The 19,949-nt window shown below is 42.0% G+C and overlaps 1 protein-coding gene across 4 annotated transcripts in view; it reads left to right on the forward strand.

Moving 5' to 3' along the window:
• The window catches only part of DMXL2 (Dmx like 2), a 2,950,233-nt gene that overhangs the window by 2,242,659 nt on the left and 687,625 nt on the right, over positions 1–19,949 (forward strand). The gene's annotated exons all lie outside the window — the stretch shown is intronic.

The raw sequence follows: 19,949 nt of genomic DNA on the forward strand, positions 1-19,949 counted from the left end.
CAAAAAGTCATAACGGCAGCAAGGCACAGATCCGCCCAAACTTCCTGAGAAGACTTACTAAGAAAGAAAACCAAGGACAAGGAGATCCGATTTTTGTACACGCTCAAATACTTGAGCCGAAGCCACCAAGTCATGAGTCTCATCAAGAAGAACTGGAGAATAATACAACTGGATTCCCAACTACAAAAACTGTTCCCAGAACCACCACTTATTGGCTACAAAAGGGGCAAAAACCTAATATCAACTGGTGAAGGCAGAACGCAACAGGGACAGAAGACGCTCCAAACCAAGAAACTGGGCACTTTTGCCTGCTTACATTGCAGTAATTGCAATAATCTAACTAAAGGGGATTACGTCAGACACCCGCGAACAAGCGCGAAAATTAAACTAAGCCATTTCGCCACTTGCGACACTAAGTCGGTCATTTATGCACATTCCATGCGGAATTTATTATGTGGGGCAAACGGCTCGCAAGATAAAAGAGGTGTAATTAACACAAAAGTAACATTAGGACGAATAACACCCGTTCCCCAGTGTCCAGATATTTCCTGGAAAAAAGACACACAGTTGCCCAGTTGAGATACTTAATAATTGAAGTAGCACAGGAGGCAACCACGCCAGGAGGCTAGATCAAAAAGAGCTCTACTGGATTGCAAACTGGACAGCATGATCCCATACGGAATGAATGAGTAGTTCCACCTAGGGCATTCCTATGAATTGAATATCCATGTAATATATATATGCACACAAACCAGATCCCCAAAGGGCCCTTCCTTGATCACAGGATGACAATCACTACAGGTGATAGGACTCCCTTGAAAACCTATTAGTTCATTTTTATAGTTATGGAATAAGCACCTTGCTTGAAAGATCAATAGACATTCTGGTGAAATAATATGATGTGGACATTTCTTCGGTCTTGATCAAATGAGTTCCCATGGGACTGCAAAAGGGAATATCAGTTAATGATTGACCCACATGTTGTGATTATAATAAGGTATGCGAACCTGTAAAACAAAGTACAATATACGTTTGATTTGCTGTCAAGAATGGTTGTATACTGTAATAGAAATTGAACGACTACATATTGAATAAGAAGCAGAGGGAGAACTGCCCACCATATACATCTACCAGACATTGGGGAGTAAGGTAGTACATTGCTTCACTCCTATTGGAAGAGAAAACGACATGGCACGGCAAGATGAATTGATGACATAATGAATGTTGATATGGTTACTACACTACTATAGTAGTAGAGTGTGAGCATGGGTGCCCCTGGCCCACATATACCTTAGTCTAAGACCTGCACTATTAATAACCGCAAAGCATTTTAATTTGGCTACATTTCTGAATCGCGACTGCCGCACAGTGTCGTCATTTGTTTACATGTGACATAACTGCACTGACGCGTCACAGATTCTCCTTTTAGTGAACAGAACCGGCGTTCACGGACCACCATTACCCCAGGAGCTCTTGCATGGAGGCAGCACTGAAATTGAGAGGCGAGTACCATTGGCATTAGACACCGTAGTGATTATGAAATTAAATACAGCAAAGATAACTCCTGTACGCAGCTGCCCTTACACTTGTTTTTCCCCGCATTATTCAGATCACTGAATACTACCAGCGGAGACACAGAGAGATACAATTGCCACTGAGATCCATGCTAAGTGTGCATTACCCAAGCCCGCAATCCAGAGACAACTTACCCATTGAGGTAAGCTGTTAAATTAATGGTACTTATATACAACAAATCTAATGTGTATTAGAAACGGAACAACATATTGGACATATTATTTCATTGTACAGACCCTGACGACAGAGTCGGACTATAACTCAATACCAGCCTGAGCAGCTCAGTATCTACTTCAGTGATTTGGGGAATGTTTACCTTTGAGGTAAGCAAGCCACATCACGCCTGCATTACTTGACCAATACAAACCTTTCTGTTACCTTTTACTGTGCAGATTTGGCTGAATGAATTAGAAGACACTTACAGATTATGAATACTAGATAAGCTTTTTTGCTCCTCAAGAAGGAAACTAGAGTCCCTAAACGTGTTGAGCTCATTTTTAACTATGTGTCATATCAAATACATAGACATGGATGCAATGGACAATATGCACTGAATATTGTGGTAAATATTTGTCTGAAATTTTGATTTTTTGTTTGTTAATTTGTGAAAACTGAAATATATATTGCTGGTCATGAAAACGTTTCTGAATACAATTTAGAATGGAAACTGAACAAAAGGCTTGATGCTAATTACTTCACTTTAAATAGCACAAGTGGTGGGTCCACGAGTTAAGCATTATTTTCTAAAATCTTAGGGTATGAATTCGTAAACACTGTTCCTTTAATTTGTAATTGACCTCTTTCCCAACATTATTGTCTCTCCTTCCCTTTCTTATCCTTGCATTGTAGCATCTTGTTTTCTTCGAACCTGATTATGGCTCCATTTATTCCAGGCTGTTCATATTTTATCATTTGATGCATTGTTTCTGTCTTTTCTCTTGACTTTGTCTTGTACATAGTTGTCTTCTCTCTGAGATGTTGCTTTATTAACCCGCATTATGGATGCTGTACTGCCTTGGAACTGTCTCTGGTTAGGCAAAGTGTAAGATGTGTCAGGCAATGTGCTTTTTTCACTGATACCTCTGTTGCTATGAATATTTTAGAGGTTCCCAAAGCATAAGGTATAAGGGACCACATGTAGCAGCTTTCATCTGACATTCTCCTTCCCCCCCTTTTTCACGTGCTGATACCATAGGTTATTCTTTAAATGAGCCGAATTGTCAAGATACCATCTATACCTTCATGATTTTACCCCACCATCCCTTTTAAATTGAAATAAATGCCTAGTAAGATTATACAAAATGCTTTCCATGATTTTTATCCGGGGCAACAGTAAATGCTTCATTGTCATTCACCATTTCTTTATTGTTTCTTACAACTTGTCTAAATGTCAGGATTCTTAGGAGGAAAACACAAATCATAATGCAGAATGACACCACAATTAGTTTTCTATGGAAACCCATCAGTTTTCTTGATGCCAATGAGCTTCTTATATCCTGAAACCTCCTAATTCTTGCAAAATCTTTTTAATGTGCAACTCTGCAAGTCTTTATGAATCACATCATTATATCAAAAACTGAAAGATGATTGCAACAATTATCCTAAACATTATATAGTTGTTCTTGTGATTTCCAAAAAACTTTGACATTTACGTATCTGCTTATTAGAGCTGGATAAAAATGTAACATTTATTTATTTTATTCATTTATAAAGTACGCAGCAACCCAGGGGCATAGTGGTGTTGTTACAGGAATCTTAGGCATGTGATACATGGCGAATACAGGAATCTAGGCATATATTACAGGGCATATACACGCAGTTATCGTTGTCATGGAATAGTACACAATACGTATCGGTCTTATTTGAATAGCCATGTTTTGAGTGCTTTGAACAAGGCTCCATTAGAGGGTTCAGCGATGGGGCAGAGAGTCCCAATGTTTGGCTGCTATAAAGGGCTCCACCTGCTTTGGTGCGTTTGACTTTCGGTTACAGTAATCTGTCGGTATACGGTGTTCTGGTGGGCCTGGAAGAATGGGCTCTAATTATTTCTGGGAGAAATAAGGCAGGGCTGAAGTAGCGAGGCACTTGTGAGTAATGGCTAGGAAAAAAACAGCATACAGGAATGTAATATTATTGCAATAGGTAACCTAAAGAAGTGTGCTTTTCTTCTTTCAGCTCCAATAGTTTAATACATCGTTCCTTCAGTGTGTCTAAACAAAGTTCCAGGATAACGCAAGTCTCTTTGCTCCTTGTCAAATGTTAAAAAATATCGGCCCTTAGTCCACTTTGCTGCTGTGTTCTTCATTTCCCTTGTCTTTACTCTTGACTATAGAACGAGTCTGCACACTTCTTCTCTTGCGTCACTGTGGGTAGCTGCAGTAGGGGTCAAGATTTCTCCTTTGTATGGCTTGATGTCGTGCAAATTAAGCCAGTTTCTTTGTCCTTTTAACTTGCCTGCTGTGGGTGTAACTGTGTAACTTCTTCCACCTTGTACGGACCTTCAAAGCGAGGAGTACTCCAGGTGCGTATGAACTTTCACACCAGCACCTGGTCTCCTGAGAATAAGCTTGGTTGTTTTAACAAATATTCTACTTCAATGGGTTGATCGTCTTTGTCACTTCTCTTTGACCCATCACTTTGATTCTTGACCTGTTGAAACATGAAAGAAACACTTGCAGTCGTTGTTGTTAGGTAATCATGCATCTCGTCACCTAATGTCTTTGCAACACTATGGGCATCAGTTTTTAACCTAGTTGGAGGAGCAAGGGAGGTTCTCATGCGGTATCCAGTCACCAATTCATGAGGAGTTAGATGGTGATCTGAGCCAAGCTGATTCCTTAGAGCGTATTAGGCTAGCGGTAGGCAATGTAGCCATCCCTTGATCAAAGTTATCTTTACCTACGCTATCCTGTTCTTCAATAATCCATTTAATCGTTCACAGATTATCACCTGTAGGTGATTAGCGGATGAACACCTGTGCTTAATGCCTAATAAAATAACTATTAGTTCAAACAGCTCATTCACAATATGCAGTCCATTGTCAGACCACAAAACCTCACACACACCCCATCTTGGGAACACTTCACGCACAAGGAACTTGGCAGCATACGTGGCATCAGGGTATGTGCATGGGCTTGCCTTGATCCAGCTAGAAAGAGGAAATACCACAAACAGGATATATCTGCAACCACTACACGTTTGCAGCATTTCTACATAATCTGTATTTAGATGCTGAAATGGGCCATTGGGGCCCATGGGGCCAGGAATTGCTCCTCTCACTGTTCGCAAAGTGTGTCCTCCAGTAAACTTAAGGCACACAATTCAATTTACAATAAACTGTGCCATGTGTTCTAACAGATTCAGCGAGAACGACTCTTCTGCAGTTGTTGCAGCTAGACTCGCTCGAGTCACATGCGCGGATAGTGGAGTTGCTCCAATGCTACCCTTAACAATGCTAGAGGCTTAACTGGCTTTCCAGTGCTATCCTGTCTCCAATTTGCCTCAGTGGGGGATAAATGACACCCCTGCTTTTTCCATAGATCATTCTATTCTTGTGGTGCTCGCCCCTTGTATCGCAATTAACTGGATAATAGACCGCTTGTTAAAGCACTCCTTTACCAACATGCATCATCCTGTCATTTGTTTTAAGACTTTCAATTTCAAAATTTGAAATGGCTGGAAAATAGGCTGCCTTTTTGGCTTGTAAATCTGTGGCTTCATTTCTGAGAGAATTTAAATTTATCCTTTGGAATGTGCTGTGCATTTTATGACTGCAGGAGTCAGTGGGAGTGCTAGTACTTCAATAGGTTTATCCAATAGGGCTGAATGTTTCACTGAAGTGCTGTCTGCGCAGAGCAAGCCCCTCCTTTTCCAACGTGACAAGCCTGCGTGTACGGTTGATGTCACATTGGCAGAGTTAAAGTACACGTCACTTCCTTATCTTCACATGTCTGAAGCGATGCCATAAGCACCACTAATTCTGCAGCCTGTGCTGAGCAATGCAAAGACAATCTCACTCTTGTCACTACTTCAAATTCACCCTCTCGATTCAGCTTTACTACTGCTGATCCAGTGTACCTTTCGCAAGTCGTTTGATCAATTTTTGATGAGCCATCAATAAAAACAACTCCCTCCCCTTTCCCCCATCCCAATGGCATTTTCTCTAACTTGGGGAATTTAATTATAATTCTCAGTATATGTTGTGCAGTCATGTACATTATCACCTCCCCTACTGGTTCAGCTATGAACTTTGCTGGGTTCACTTTCTTTAACATATGCCAATTTGAATTGCGGGATTCTATATAATTACCTCGTATCCGGATGCTCCCTGCGTAGTAAATGTACTTTTAGGGTTCTCTAAAATCGAAAACAATGCATGTTCAACAAATAATGTTACTGGACACCCCTTTGTTATTCTCAAAGCTTTTTCAATTGTGAATGCAGCAGCAGCTAAAGATTTCTCACAAGGATAATGCCCTTTCATAACTGGGTCCAAAATCCCACTATAATAGGCTAATGGTTTGTGTACATGTCCTAATGTAATTTTTTGTGTAAGGACTGCTGTCATGACTTCTCCATTTGAATGGGAAAATAAATAAAATTCTTTATGATAATCTTGAATTCCCAACACAGCGGCTCTGCGGATTGCCTTTTTTTAATTCCTCAAATCCTTCATCATTTCATCTATTCAGATTATTTTGCTCTTGCCCACCTGTGCTTCTTTAAGCCCTTTTGAAAGTGGTTGAATGTATGTACTTTATTCGAAAACCCAGGCCCTGCAATGATTCCATAGGCCTAAAAACTGTTGCCTTTTCCTCACTGTTTTAGGTTCTGAGGTCTTCATAATTGCTTCTGCTCTTCCAGGTGTCACTTTCCTCCCTTCATGAGATATCAACTGTCCTATATACTAGACCTCTTGCTGACAGTATTGTTACTTCTCTTTGTCCACATTATATCCTTTCTCAGAAAGAATAGTCATGAGTTTAATTGAATCTTCTCTACATCTTTCTTCTGGCTCACTGCACACCAAAATATCATCCACATATTGTACTTTTGCACTTTTGAGCTGAACATTGCCTAAGTACATCTGGAGGACTCTAAGTACCCCTGGGATAATCAAGCATGTTTCAGTCGGATTGTTCTGTACAAAAAGGAAGTCAAATCCTGTAAGTCTTCATGAAGTGTAATTGAAAAGAATGCAATTTTTTTAAATCTATAAATATAAAATATTTGGTCTTAGATGGGATGTTGCACAATATTGCCACAGGATATATAGTTAATGGAAACTCAGCTTCGACTCGGAAGGTCCTGAATAAATCTCCTGTGGATTTTCTCACTGGATACACGGCCGTGTTACATGGAGAATCGGACGGTACCAATATTCCTTGCTTAAGTAAAGTGGAAATGGTCTCAAATATACCTTCATCTGCCTCTCTGGATATAGCGTATTGCTTTGCACGTGGCAGAAGTGCTCCTAGTTTAAGCTTGATTTTAACAATATCTACTCCTTTTAATGGACACACATAATATGGACGTGTGATCCACAAAGTCTTTTGCACTTTCTCTAAATCTTCCTGAAGAAATAATGGTTTCTTTTTTACCAACGCCATTCTCTGTGGTATTTCTCTATTCTCTACTTTTATAATAATAATATTTATTAATGTGATAGTTTTTTACAAACGTATAAAACTTTACACATATTTGCTCCAATAGATTGTAGAAATAAAAAGATATACAAAAGACCATTATATACATAATATACACATAATATACACATCAATTCAAATCCTTAGTTAAAACAAGTAGATAGGCATACATACCAGCCAGCTTTCTTAGAGCGGTTTATAGGTTATCTACAAAGCTAGTAATCCACAACGCTATAATTCTGACAGTAAACAGATAAGAAACAAACAAACAAAGCATCAGATTTCTACATCTTCACATACACATACACAGGGTTCAGGTAGTAGCCTATATTGATGAGTTATCTTAAATATCTCCACACTGTTTAATATAGCCAGTGAAAGCACCCGTAAACATCATTCAGATTTACATATTCACGTTCTATGGATTTTCACATCCACCTACTAAAAACCTCTGAGCATGGGGGCCACCCTAGTACTTCTTTTCTTACGTGTAGAGGCCTCACGCCACACCTGAAAAAGTGTTAAATGCAGTTTGGGGTTTAGAGTGTTAACACACTGGTTCCAGAAGTCTGCCTGCTCTATAAACTCTGGGTTATGGACAAACTCACCTAGATATTTAATACACTTTACTCTCATCCTGGGGCATAATGTTAAGACATGACTTGCCGTTTCAGACTCAGTGGGGCGTTCACATATTCTGCAATACGTTTCTGCTTCAACTAAACCCATTTCTGGACCTCTAACCGCCAGGATAGGCAGGTGATTGAAGCATAAGAGTAGAATAAAAAGCCTCAATTGGTCCGATGTGCAAAGATTTAAGTAAGGCTGCGCCTTCATAAAGGTATAAGGACATGCATGATGAAATTATAGCTTTTCAAACTTTGAAGATGGATGAAGTTACTCTGCCAGTCCCACAGATTTAAGCGTCTGCGCATGCTGGTAAACAAACGCTAATTTTCCCTACCCCATTCTGGTGACCAACTGATTTCTTCGAGCAGGGTATTCATCTGTGCTTCTAGTTTTTTCTGTCTGCCTGACTCTGTATCCTCTTTAATGGTCATGAGGAGCCTGTTAGTGGGATTGTTATTAAGCCGAATGTAGAATTCCACCCGCTTTCTCAGAACTATAGCCCTGAGAGAGGTGATTCCTAGCTCCAACCTGATCATGGCCATAGGGATACATTGAGGAAGGCCAAGAATTTTCCTCCAGTACTTACCCTCCACAAGTTGTAACCATTCTAAATTCATATTAATAAGGGTCTAGACCGTAAGTGACCATAGGAACCAGACATTGGATATACAGTTGGCGTGCCGCCCAAATTGAAAAACCACTCTGTTCGCGCGTGAATTTATATATTAACGCTGTAAGTTGGGCAGCTTTAGTTCTACGCGCCTGGATGCATGTGAGATAGTTTCCTTTATGATACAATTCTACACCTAGATATTTGTACAACAGGGTATATTTAATTTCAATCATACCCACCATCATGGGAGGCCTAGCCACTCTTCCTGCAGAATATAATAGCTTTGTTTTACTGTGGTTGATGACAATCAAGGGTACTCCCGGTCCTCCCATTGCTCCAGGTATGCTTACCAGGCCTGTCACTTGTGGTTCGCCCATTAATTATTTCAAGATCCCAGCACTCAAAAAAGCCCCTCCAACAATCCCCCTCACTATGAGTAGATGTATGTTTCCATAGGCTATTATTAGATAAGTGTGGGTTATTACCAGTGCCACCCCCACAATTGATCCGACAATTAGGTCCCCAGCCACAATCACAAAATATTTCTCATTACTTAGTTTCCATATACCCAGGAGTTCATGCAGGGCTTCTTGAATGTGATCTCTGTGCTTTGCACCAGGGGTGTTATATATGTTTATTAGCAGCATTTTTTTCCCCATGAAGCTTTTATCCACCGCACATATAAAGTTATTACCCATTGGGATCATTTTACTTTGGATCTTATTCGTAACCCCGATAAGTAAACCCCCATAAGGACGCCCACAAGCTCCTTTCTGGGCCAGGATGTGATGTGTTGAATAACCATCTATGGCCGTAGGGGACAGCAGCCAAGTTTCTTGTAGCAAAACAATGGAATATTTGTTAATAAGTGCGAGGGAACCTTTGTCCGTAAGAAGATGCTGGTGACCATGAGTGTTCCAACTCAATAAAGAGTGATCTCATGGCTGTTGCAATACCATAGGTAACGAGTCAGCCAGGCATTTCAGAGTGTTCTGAATATCGGCCAGCTGGACCTTCTTTGCCGATGGTTGGGCGGGTCTACCGCGCTTATTCTTGGATGCCACATATTCCTCACTGGGAAGGGAAGGGTCTTCCTTCTCCTTGCTGGCATCAACCTCAATACCAACCTGCATGAGACATTTCTTAAGTGTCCGGATCAATTGGGCCGATGCCAGGACACAACAGTGTAGGGCTGTGACATTAGGGTTACACACCCTAAGTGGTTCCACAAAGGAGAAGTCTTCCGAGCGTATAACACGCAACTGTGGAATCAGATGTAATTTGGTCAAGACCTCAGCTCTGGTCAGCCACTTGTCCCTTTTCTTCTGATTTAGATTTTTAATGATGCAGATTTTGCTTGCATTGGAGTGGTCTAATTTAATTGCCGCTGGAGGTTCTCAATGCTCCTCTTCCTCAGCTCTCCCATTCCTACAGGGTGTTGAGCATTTTGTGGATTCACCAATTATGCTGGCCGAGAGCTCAGATTCTGCATCTTTCAGGACCGTGCTTGTAGGATCCAGGGTTATGTCTGGGATAATCCAACTTGTTAGAGTCCCCATACCTTATTTCGTACGCTCCTTTGTTTTCCGGCCCCTTTTTTTTGCTTTTTTAGATCGAGCGGCCGGTACATTTGTGGCGGGTAAGGGGGAGGCAATTTCAACCACCGCATTTTTAGCAGCTTCCCGTTTCTGTTGCTGGCGCTGTTTTTTGGTCAGTGGTACTTTCACACATGCCTCATCAGGCTCCTCCAGATTACCCTTTTCTGCCGGGGCCTCAAGTTCCAGGTCCCCCTTTGGGGCAGAGGGTATTCGTGGCGCCTGTTCCATATCCCCATTCGGGTTTGACAGCCCTAACTGGATAATGGAGTTGGTATTTATTTATTTTTATTTATTCGCATTTGTAGAGCGCACGTACAGCCCAGGTGCATCGTGGCGCTTGTTAACAAGCGTTTGCAAAGAATTTTCATTGGTGTGGTTACATCTGACCAGAAGGTCTCTTAGTTACTGGGTACAGTTATTAAACATTTACTTTGAGCATACAAAAGCACAGAAAACATAGCATGTTATGTTGGTTAAGTGAAGAGATGTGTTTTGAGTGCTTTGCGGAACGCAAGGTGGGATTGAATCATTCTGAGGCTAGGCGGGAGGGCATTCCACTGTGAGGCAGCTATCGTAGGGAAGCTGGATCCTTCTGCGCAGACTTTTTTGGTTTTGGGCACCTGGATAAGGTTGGAGTAGCCCTCCCTAAGGGGTCTTGCGACCGTGTGTTTGACGATCCTTTGTACAAGGTATGGAGGGGCAGTATCGTGGAGGCATTTGTGTGCCAGTGAAAGAGTTTTGAACGTGATTCTCTGTTTGACAGGGAGCCAATGGACTTGTCTCCTGATTTCAGACTGTGAATCCTCCCGCACAGTTTTAGTAGCATTTTTAGCGCAAATTGTACAGATGACATGGATGCCTGCAATTCAAATATAGCTGTGCTATTTAAGCCTTCAATGGCCCCGCTCCCTCCCCCATCAGTGTGCTCCAACTCTTCTGGATCGATATAAAGATTTGGCGAAGCCAATACTCGCCCCATAGTAGGTACCACTTGTGAAATGGGGCTAGGGTGAATGGGGTGTTTACCTGACAGATTGGAGGTCAAATTGCCCGTTTGTTTGGGGCTGGGAGTCTCTCTGGCCTTCTGATGATCATTGTAGGCGGCATTCAAAACCTGCGCTTCTACCACTATTGAGCTTTTTATTGCTGGCGTGGGGGGCCTATTAAATGCTGCCATCGATTTTTGAATGGTTAGGCATAAGTCCAATAGTGAATTATTATCGATGTCATTAAAGTTAGTAGAATCAAGAGCTCCACTGTTATTATGTGGTGGAGAGAGGTTCCCACCTTCTAATGCTACTTTATCCACAAGAGGGGTCACTTTAAGGGTATTTTTCCCAAACATAGCCAGGATGGTTCCTTTGTCCGGTACCCCTCCCGCCCCTTTCGCAATGTCGTTCTTAGCGACTTTGGAGGGTTGTTTTGCTGTTTTTTCTGAGTTGCCTTTGCGCAGGTTGTACCTGGATTTCGCAGGTTTTGTTTTGGTCATTTTGGTCATTTTGCTTTGGTTAACACCGCGATACACTGATCCCGTACAAACACAGTGAGCCGTGGCAATGGCGTGGGGTAAATGCTGATATGCAAGCGCAGCCTATATGAATGTGGACGCCCACTAGATGCGCATTGCAGTTCACAATAGTCAATTCACGAATACAGACCTCCGCAGTCTCCCATCTTGTAATGGATAGTCACAGCAATGCGTTTATAAGTGTTTTCCTTACCGCTCCTGGGCGAGATGCATTTTGTATAAATCCTGGAAGGGATAGGGTCTCCTGCCCAGCACAGCCCACAAGTGACCACAAAGGACCACTTGTCCACCCACTTCTCTGCGCGAGAAATGGTGTTTTAAAGAGAAAGATTGCTGCTTGCTGCTGCAAAGCTCCGCCTCCAGAAACCGTCTCCAGGAGAAAAGACTCATGAGCACCACAAAGGACCACTTGTCCACCCACTTCTCCGTCTTTATTCTCTACTTTTATCCAATAAGCGACAGTTATAAAAAAATTAATTCATCATTTGAGTACTCAACCTTAAATAACTCCTTGTCTGTCAAATCAGTCAGTCTGTGTCCTTCACTGAGGGCTATCGCTGTTCTCCATCCTCTTCCCTCATCATCTGTCTCATGAAGAACTACCCTTTCCTCTCTGAACACTGCTGCTCCTTATTCCAAGGGAATAATCTACCCTTCATCATCCATAGGGATTTCTGGTCTGAACAAAAAAAAAATGAGATATTCTTAACAGTTTACCTATCAATCTAGGCAGCAGCGATAATAACAGTTACTCCATACAGAAATACTTATGGGCCCAAAGGGACCCCTTGTAATGCATTGTGGCCTGTAAAGGATAATATAAACTCACATTCACATAATGTATCCCTGGAATGGAACACACTATTCCTTCATTAGTAAAAGATAACGTCATGTTAAGTTTTGTCATTAAGTCACACCCTCGTATGCTAACTGGTGTTTGCCTAGAATATATTAGTGGCATAGACCCGTCATGTTCTCCTAGAGAGATTGGTAATTTATCTGTAAAAGGAAAGTAATTCATCGCCCCAGAGAATCCATGTGCATTCATTGCAATACCAAGCATTGGGTATTTTCCCTCACGGACCCAGGAACGAGTTGCTCCAGCATCCACAAGAAATGAAAATGTCTTGCCTCCTATTGTCACCTTGACCCTTGGTTCCTCTTGGGGGTCCAGTGTCACTGATGGTATTCAACACATTAGGCTGCTCTGTTGGCTGTCCTATTGTGGATGTAAATTCATCCATGTACCTGTGAAAGTATTTCCTCCTACCACAGTCACACTGCCTAATTTGCATACAGGTGCTGGCTGGGCTCCTGTAGTAATATTCAATTGTGGCACCATGGCCTGTTGTATTAGTACTTGCTGAGTCTGCCTTTGTTGTGCTTGCATGGGTACTTGCTGTGATTGCCCTTGTGGTAATTGCATTTGTAATTGCGCCGCAAGTGCAGAAAGCTCATGTCTGATCCTGCATGTGATCTTGTGCATAATATTCCTGTAGCCCATCCCCCCTCTTGGAGCTTGCCAATTTTGCTTCATGCCTCGTCTGCTTCTGCATGTTCTAGCTACGAGTCCTATTCTTCTCTAATTCCAGCATTGTCGCGGCTGTCCACCATTAAATTCTCCTCTTCCCTGAGGGTTTTGAAATCCACTTCCTCCTACTCCTCCAAGCCCATTTTCTCGTCCCCTTGGCCAAAAGTTGTACCCACCCTGATCTGTGGGATATCCTGTGTTGTTTTGCTGCCTTGACTGCATCTCCTGTGTCACCCCTCCTTCATTACTCGTGAATACTGCTCCCTCTATGGCTGGACTAACTTCGCTTCCTTCTGCTTTCTATTCTCAGCTTTCTTCTTATTCTTCTCATGCCTTAATCGCCAGTGATGCACAATCATCAATTGTATTTTTGGCAATGGCTTTGCATCCATTACCACCTGTTTCTTCAGTTGCTGTTGCACTGGCTCAGGCAGTCCTTTACACAAAATGTGGTAAAATAGTGCTATCATTTAATCCCATGGTTCATGCGTCTCAAGGCGCCATCTGTCTTGAATATCTTGAATATAAGTAACCCGGTCTTCATCATCCCCCATTTTCCTATTCATAATCACACCCATGTCTGATGTAACAGATATTGTTCTCTGAGCACTCACCCACGCGTCTGCTGTGCAATTATTAAATTGTGCTCCATCGTGTTGTGTTTTGTGCAGTCACACCTGCGTATCCTGCTCGTTTCCAAATGTCTGCTCTCTCCCCTATAAACACTGCTAACAAACCTTTTATGTCACCTGTAGCCAACGTCATTCCTGATGTCATCCTCTCTAATTCATAAATCAATTTTATTGCACCGGAAGGTAAACTCAGTAATATACATCTTAAATTATCTTTATTATAATAATAATAATAATTTAGCATTTATATAGGGCTACAAACACTCGGGTATCTGAGCGCTGCTTATTATTACCCACGGTGGGTGGTCCATTTGTGGTCAATGTATATATTGTGGTCGTCCTCCCTCTTTCTCTAATAATGGGAATTGTGAAAATCCTGGTCCATAATCATACCTGCCTACACTTCTTCTCTTCCGGGCAGGGCTAGTCTTGCCCGTTTGTCTTTGGTTGTGCCCTTAATCTGCTTTCATAAGGCGAGGGTTACATGCCCTGCATTGCACAATCGTATGCTCAGTTGCTCAGTATATGGTGCAGACTCTGGTGGTCTTTCTTTGGGGTCCTCTCAATCGGACCATTTTACCCCTTTCTCTACACTTGATTCTTTTGAAAATCTGCATCTGCCCTCCCCTTGCACTCTCGTTTTCTTGCCTTCCTTCTTCTGACATCATCATGCCCCAGCTTGTATGACTGTTACCTTTTTCATGTCATCAACATCAAGTCTACTTAAAGACAGCGTTCTATGCTCATCTGTTGTCATCTGACCTACCTCCATTTTCCCTTGAAAGAGACCCTTTTACATTCTCTTGGGTTTCATACCCTTCTTTATCCCTCATTTGCCTTTATAAATCCCCTAGGTTTCTCTATGCCTTCTGTATCTCGCACATCAGCCCATGATGGTATTCTTGGTACACCTTGCAGCTCCCTAAGTGGCTGTTGTGACCCTCTCTTTTCCTCAAGTCGTTCTTGTGCTTCCATTAGCACTGCACTTCTATGACATAGATAATCTATCTTGTCATCTTTTAGTCCCCTGCTTCTGTTCATTGCTTCTTCCCTTCTCATCGTCCTCAATTAATCTTTCGCTCACCTTCTTTGCAACCTATGTTCTTCCATTATTTGCCCTTCTACCTCTTCTCTTCTCTCCCTTTCTTTCCTTACCTTGTCTTCTTCATTCTTCCCTTTGCTTGCATCCTTTCTTTCTCATCTTTATATGACCTCTCTACCCACTTTTATTTCCTTTCCTGCTCTTCTCTCTTCTTTCTGGAGCCCCATCAATGCCCTTATCATCCAGCTTCAGTAATATCTGTCCTCCCATTTATTCATTCTGCACTATTGTTATTCCCTTAGCCTTATCCTTTATTTCTTTCTGCTGCTTTGCTTCCTCCTCTATCTCAATCTGTTTATCTTGTCTGTCCTTTCTCTCATCACGCTGTTTATTTTCATTGCGTGTTAAAATATGTTTGCATTCTCTACTTCTGCTCTCTTCCGCATTGTACTCGCTATTAAAAGCAGGGAGTTCATATGTCGGATTAACGTACCCCGCTCTTGCTTTCAATTACTTTAAAGGATAAAATCCCTTTTTCTCTGTGTCTACACTCTTGTTTTCACGAGGGGAAAGGGGAGACAAAGGCGTTTTACCCTCCCTTTTATGCTGATTGAGCATCCACTCCTTCTCCACTGGACCTTCTTTCTCACTCTGGTACATCTTCCATAGCTCTAAATCAGCCAACATTTTCTGTAACTTCTTTACCTTATATGTAGCATGCAAATATGTTGTATGTCGTAATACTTTTTTTGACAACAACCCTTCCTGAGGCCACGGCATAAGTGTCTTATTATTACTTGTGCCTCAGACCCATTCAGAATGATATGTCCTTATCTTAGCTGTTTATCTTGATAATGTCCTGCATATGTGTAGAAGGGGAGTGTCTCCAGTGATGACAAGTCGATCTCGGCTGTTCGTACTTATCTGATTTTTGTATTCTTCTCTTTATATCATCAAATATACCACAGTGATAAATTTCAGCAGGCACCATCAATTGCCGTTTAATTTCTCGGAAAATCAAAATATTTTACTGCTTTAAAAAAAAATCTACGCATCAGTGTTCTTTTTGTTCCTTCATTTACACTTCCTATCAATTTTTTATCTCGTTTTTATCATTGATATTTTAAGAATCTCTTCTTTATTTATTTAGTTGCCTTGATTTCTATCCAAAAGTCTGAGCATCTGGATCTGGGCCTACATCGATAAGACCTGAACCATCTACACCGCTATCAACATGTGCTCTAGCACCTGGAAGCGTCTCTTATGCTAGATGGAATTACCAATAAAGATATCGGACCAAATAACCGGACAGACTCCAGCAATATGGCAAAGTACTACTTTATTCCCAAGTTAATAAATCAGGGTCATCCGGCAGACATCGGACTGATGCTTGCACACTCACACACAAACCTGATTACACAGGGGTATTATGCACAAATATGCACCATGTATGAGGTCATACTACATGGCAAACCATAAAACCTATTCGCTGGAGGGATTGTAATAGGGGAACATATCTACTTATAGAAGGTATATGGCTTAGTACTTCACTGGCTGTCTCTTACCTATAAAACAACCCTCGAACAACCTCTAGATACATAAAATACCAATTATAGCCAACAAAATGGCAGCGGATTGATCTTTGCAGTATTATATAGCAGGTTGCCCCATAGACCCACTGATTGGATGGCATTCTCACTCAACCTTGTACTTTTGACCCGGCTAGCAGCACGTAAGGAAACCGAAAAACCCAGGTGCCTGGATATTTTTTTTTTAATTTATGCACTTGTATTGCACCGGCAGGCCGCAAGCATCGGACGCATACATGAACACAATTGGTAAAGAACAATAAAAGACGCAACGAGAGGGCTGAAAAATGTAGTCAGACAGAAGGCAGTCAGTTGAAAATAAGTGTTTTTAAAGCCTTGCTAAAAAATAACTAGTCAGGGTTAAGTCTGTGGACCAAGAGGCAGGTCGTTCCAGAGGCTTGTTGCTTTAACGGGAAAGGGTCTACCAAGACCCCTGGTGCATTTCATTGAGGGACCATGAATCGGCCCTGAGCCTGAGGAACTAAGGGCTCTGGTGGACCGATAAGGGAGGGCCATGGATTTGATCTAGTCCGGAATGGAGCCAAAAAGGCAGCAGTGGACCAGAGAACCCACTTTAAAAACATTGCGTTCATTGATAGGCAACTTGTGCAACCTTGTCCTATGATCTGAGATGAGATCTTCTGTGAATGTTTGTCACAATTCTGATTGCGTCATTCTGGATAACCTCGCATTTCGATATGTTAGAGGAGGAAGCGCCAAAGATGAGGGAGTTGCAGTAGTCTAGTCAAGTCAATATGGTACCTCTAGCGATTGTGGCGTAATTGGACTCAGATATGTAGGGGTGGATGTTCTTTAGAAGGCGAAGGGGCGAGTTGCATGCGTGTTTCACTTAAGATGTGTGAGCATCAGCACTTGGAGGCTTTTAGTTGAACCTCTAAGGATTTGACTTTTTGCTGGATCTTAATTTTGTTGTCTTTTAGCAGAAAACTGCTGTAGTCTATGCATAGCTTGTCCCTAGCCTGTTTGGAACTGAAGATCATAAACTCTGTTTTTGATCCATTCAGGCACAACCATTTCTTGGCTATCCAACTATCAATGTGATCGTAAATGTTTGATATAGTTTTGGTGTTTGTGACATAATTCCCTGCAAGTTCCAGGACAATCTGGGTGTCATCAGCATAGTTTCTAAAGGTGGCAGCCAGCTTGTCGAGGAGGACACAGAGTGATCTAATGTACAGATTAAATAACACCATAGAGATGGAAGCCCCTTGAGGCACACTGTAACGAATAGACGCAGAAGGGGAAAAAGCCGACCCCCACTGAATTCTCGATTAGAGAGGAAGGAATGGAGCCCATTCACAGACTAGTTGGAGCAGAGGCCTGTGTCTTTTAGCTAACAAAGGAAATGGTCATGCTCAATAAGATCGAAATCCGCTGAGAGATCTAATAAAACCAACATCCCGGCCTTTCCTTGGTCCATAATCCCCAGCATTTGTGTCTGAAGGTCAATCAGAGCCGTCTCTGTACGAAAGGTGGGGCAGAAGCCAGATTGTCGGCCATGTAGGGTTCCGTTAGACTCCACGAAAGATTGAAGCTGAATGGTGGCAAATTTAACAAGAATATTTAGGAGAAATTGGCAGTTAGTGATGGGTCTCAAATTTGCTAGGTACTCTGGGATTGATATTTAGTTTTTTTCGGGATGGGGGATTGTAACTTTTTAAATGACATCTGGTACGTGGTTGTCCCTGAAGGAGGCATTGACTAGGTAAGTGATGAAGGGAGTAAACAGGCTCCTTCTGTTCCAAGATGGGTTTTGGTGGTAACAAATTGTGCGGGCAGTATGTGGGACACATAGAAGACAAAATGTTGGACATGTCTTGGGTGGAAATTTGCGAGAAAGAGAAATTTTGTAAGTTACGAGCCGTAGGTTGGGGGTAATTGTTTCTTTGAGAGGGCATTGTGTACTGCGCATCGGTTATTTTGAATTGGGCTTTAACAATTTTAGCATCAAGTGCAGCTAGTATATTCGAGCAGTCAAGGTTGGTTGGTGTGAAGGGGAACTGGGAGGCCTTAGTATTTCAAAGAGCTTCCCAATATGATTGGATGAGGATTCAGTTTGGGCATTGAAGTAGTTTTTTATTGGTTTCCTGAATTAGAATTGTATAAGATTTGTCAGCTTCCTTCCAAGCCAATCTAACATAATTTGATTAGTGTTTGAGCCAGCGTAATTCAAAGGCTCTTTTTTGTTTCTTTAGGATTTTTAGTTCTGGGTGAACCAGGTTTGGTTGTTTGGATTATTCATGACCTGTTTGGACTTGATGGGGGCTGATCGATCTAGCATTTCAGTAAGTATCTTTGAATTTGTAGCAACCATGCTGTCGGCAGAGTCGACAGGCCTTATTTTGGACATGCTATTACCTAGACAAGACTGTAGGTCTTGGTGTGTAATTTTTTTGACATTTCGGCCAGTGTCTATTTTTGTGGAGTTGGGTGATTTAGGAGACGTATGGGGGCTTGTGATGTTAAAAGGTAATAGCAAAGTGGTCAGACCATATGCAGGGGGTGGTAGAAATAATTGTAGCTGGGAGATTCTTTGTCACAATCAAATCAAGAATATTGGCTTGTGCTGTGGTGGGGTTTTTAAGGACTTCGAGTCCTATGCTGATAAAGGAAGTCTCTAAGTACATTGCTTCCTTATCCAATAGATTCCCTCTCCATCTGCTCAAATCTCCTAAAAAGAGAGTGGCCGAATTAGAACTGGACAAATTATTTAGGATGTTAGTGATTTCGTTGTTAAACTCAGGCATAGTATTGGGAGGTCTATAGATAAGGACGAATTAATGCAATCCTTGTTAGTTGGAGTCATTTTAACGTGCAAAATGATGTAGCCTGTGCAAGAAATGGGAGTTGGAAAAAGTCCTAGGTCAGTTTTAGCAGTGATGGCCACTCCATCACCATAGCCAGAACTGGATCGCGTCAGATTACTCCCTACTTCCACAATTAGTCCATCATCTCTCAACAGTTCGACCATGAGCCAAATGTGTCTGTCTGTATTTGACCTTGTAGTCTGTTCTAGAACATTTTAGTGAAAGCACACGCTATCTTCATTCAAGGCTTTATGGCTAGCCCTTGTTTTCGACTTCTGGGTCACCTGTGAGGTACTATTATTTACTACCTCTTCTTTACTACTATTTAATTTAATTTCAATAGGTGTGACTGCTCCTCTTGGCCTCTAAAGACTTGCTCAGTCTACCTTACATAGATTTTATACACTTAATTGTCCAATCCTTGCCTCTTGCAGATGTTTTCTTCTTACTCCTACGTCCCGTTCCCTTGCCTCCATACTTAAGGGACATTCCTCCGTCCTGTGGGACGGGACCGGAGCACTTTGTAAAAAGCATCACATTTGTCCTTCCTCTCTTTTACGCGGGGTACAGCACGCAGCTGTAACCTCGCCCTCCCTAGCTCCGCCCAGCGCATCGCCCATCAGTCCTTTTCTCTGCTCGTTCGGGACTGGACGCACTTGCATCTCCGGGAGATTTTTTCTTCCAGTGTCGTCCTCTCTTGCTCCGGCTAGCAGTCATGAGCCTGTGTATGCTGTTTCA

Source organism: Ambystoma mexicanum, chromosome 11 (genome assembly GCF_040938575.1).
Source record: "Ambystoma mexicanum isolate Mex_15411 chromosome 11, UKY_AmexF1_1, whole genome shotgun sequence".
In the NCBI taxonomy this organism is placed as follows: Eukaryota; Metazoa; Chordata; class Amphibia; order Caudata; family Ambystomatidae; genus Ambystoma; species Ambystoma mexicanum.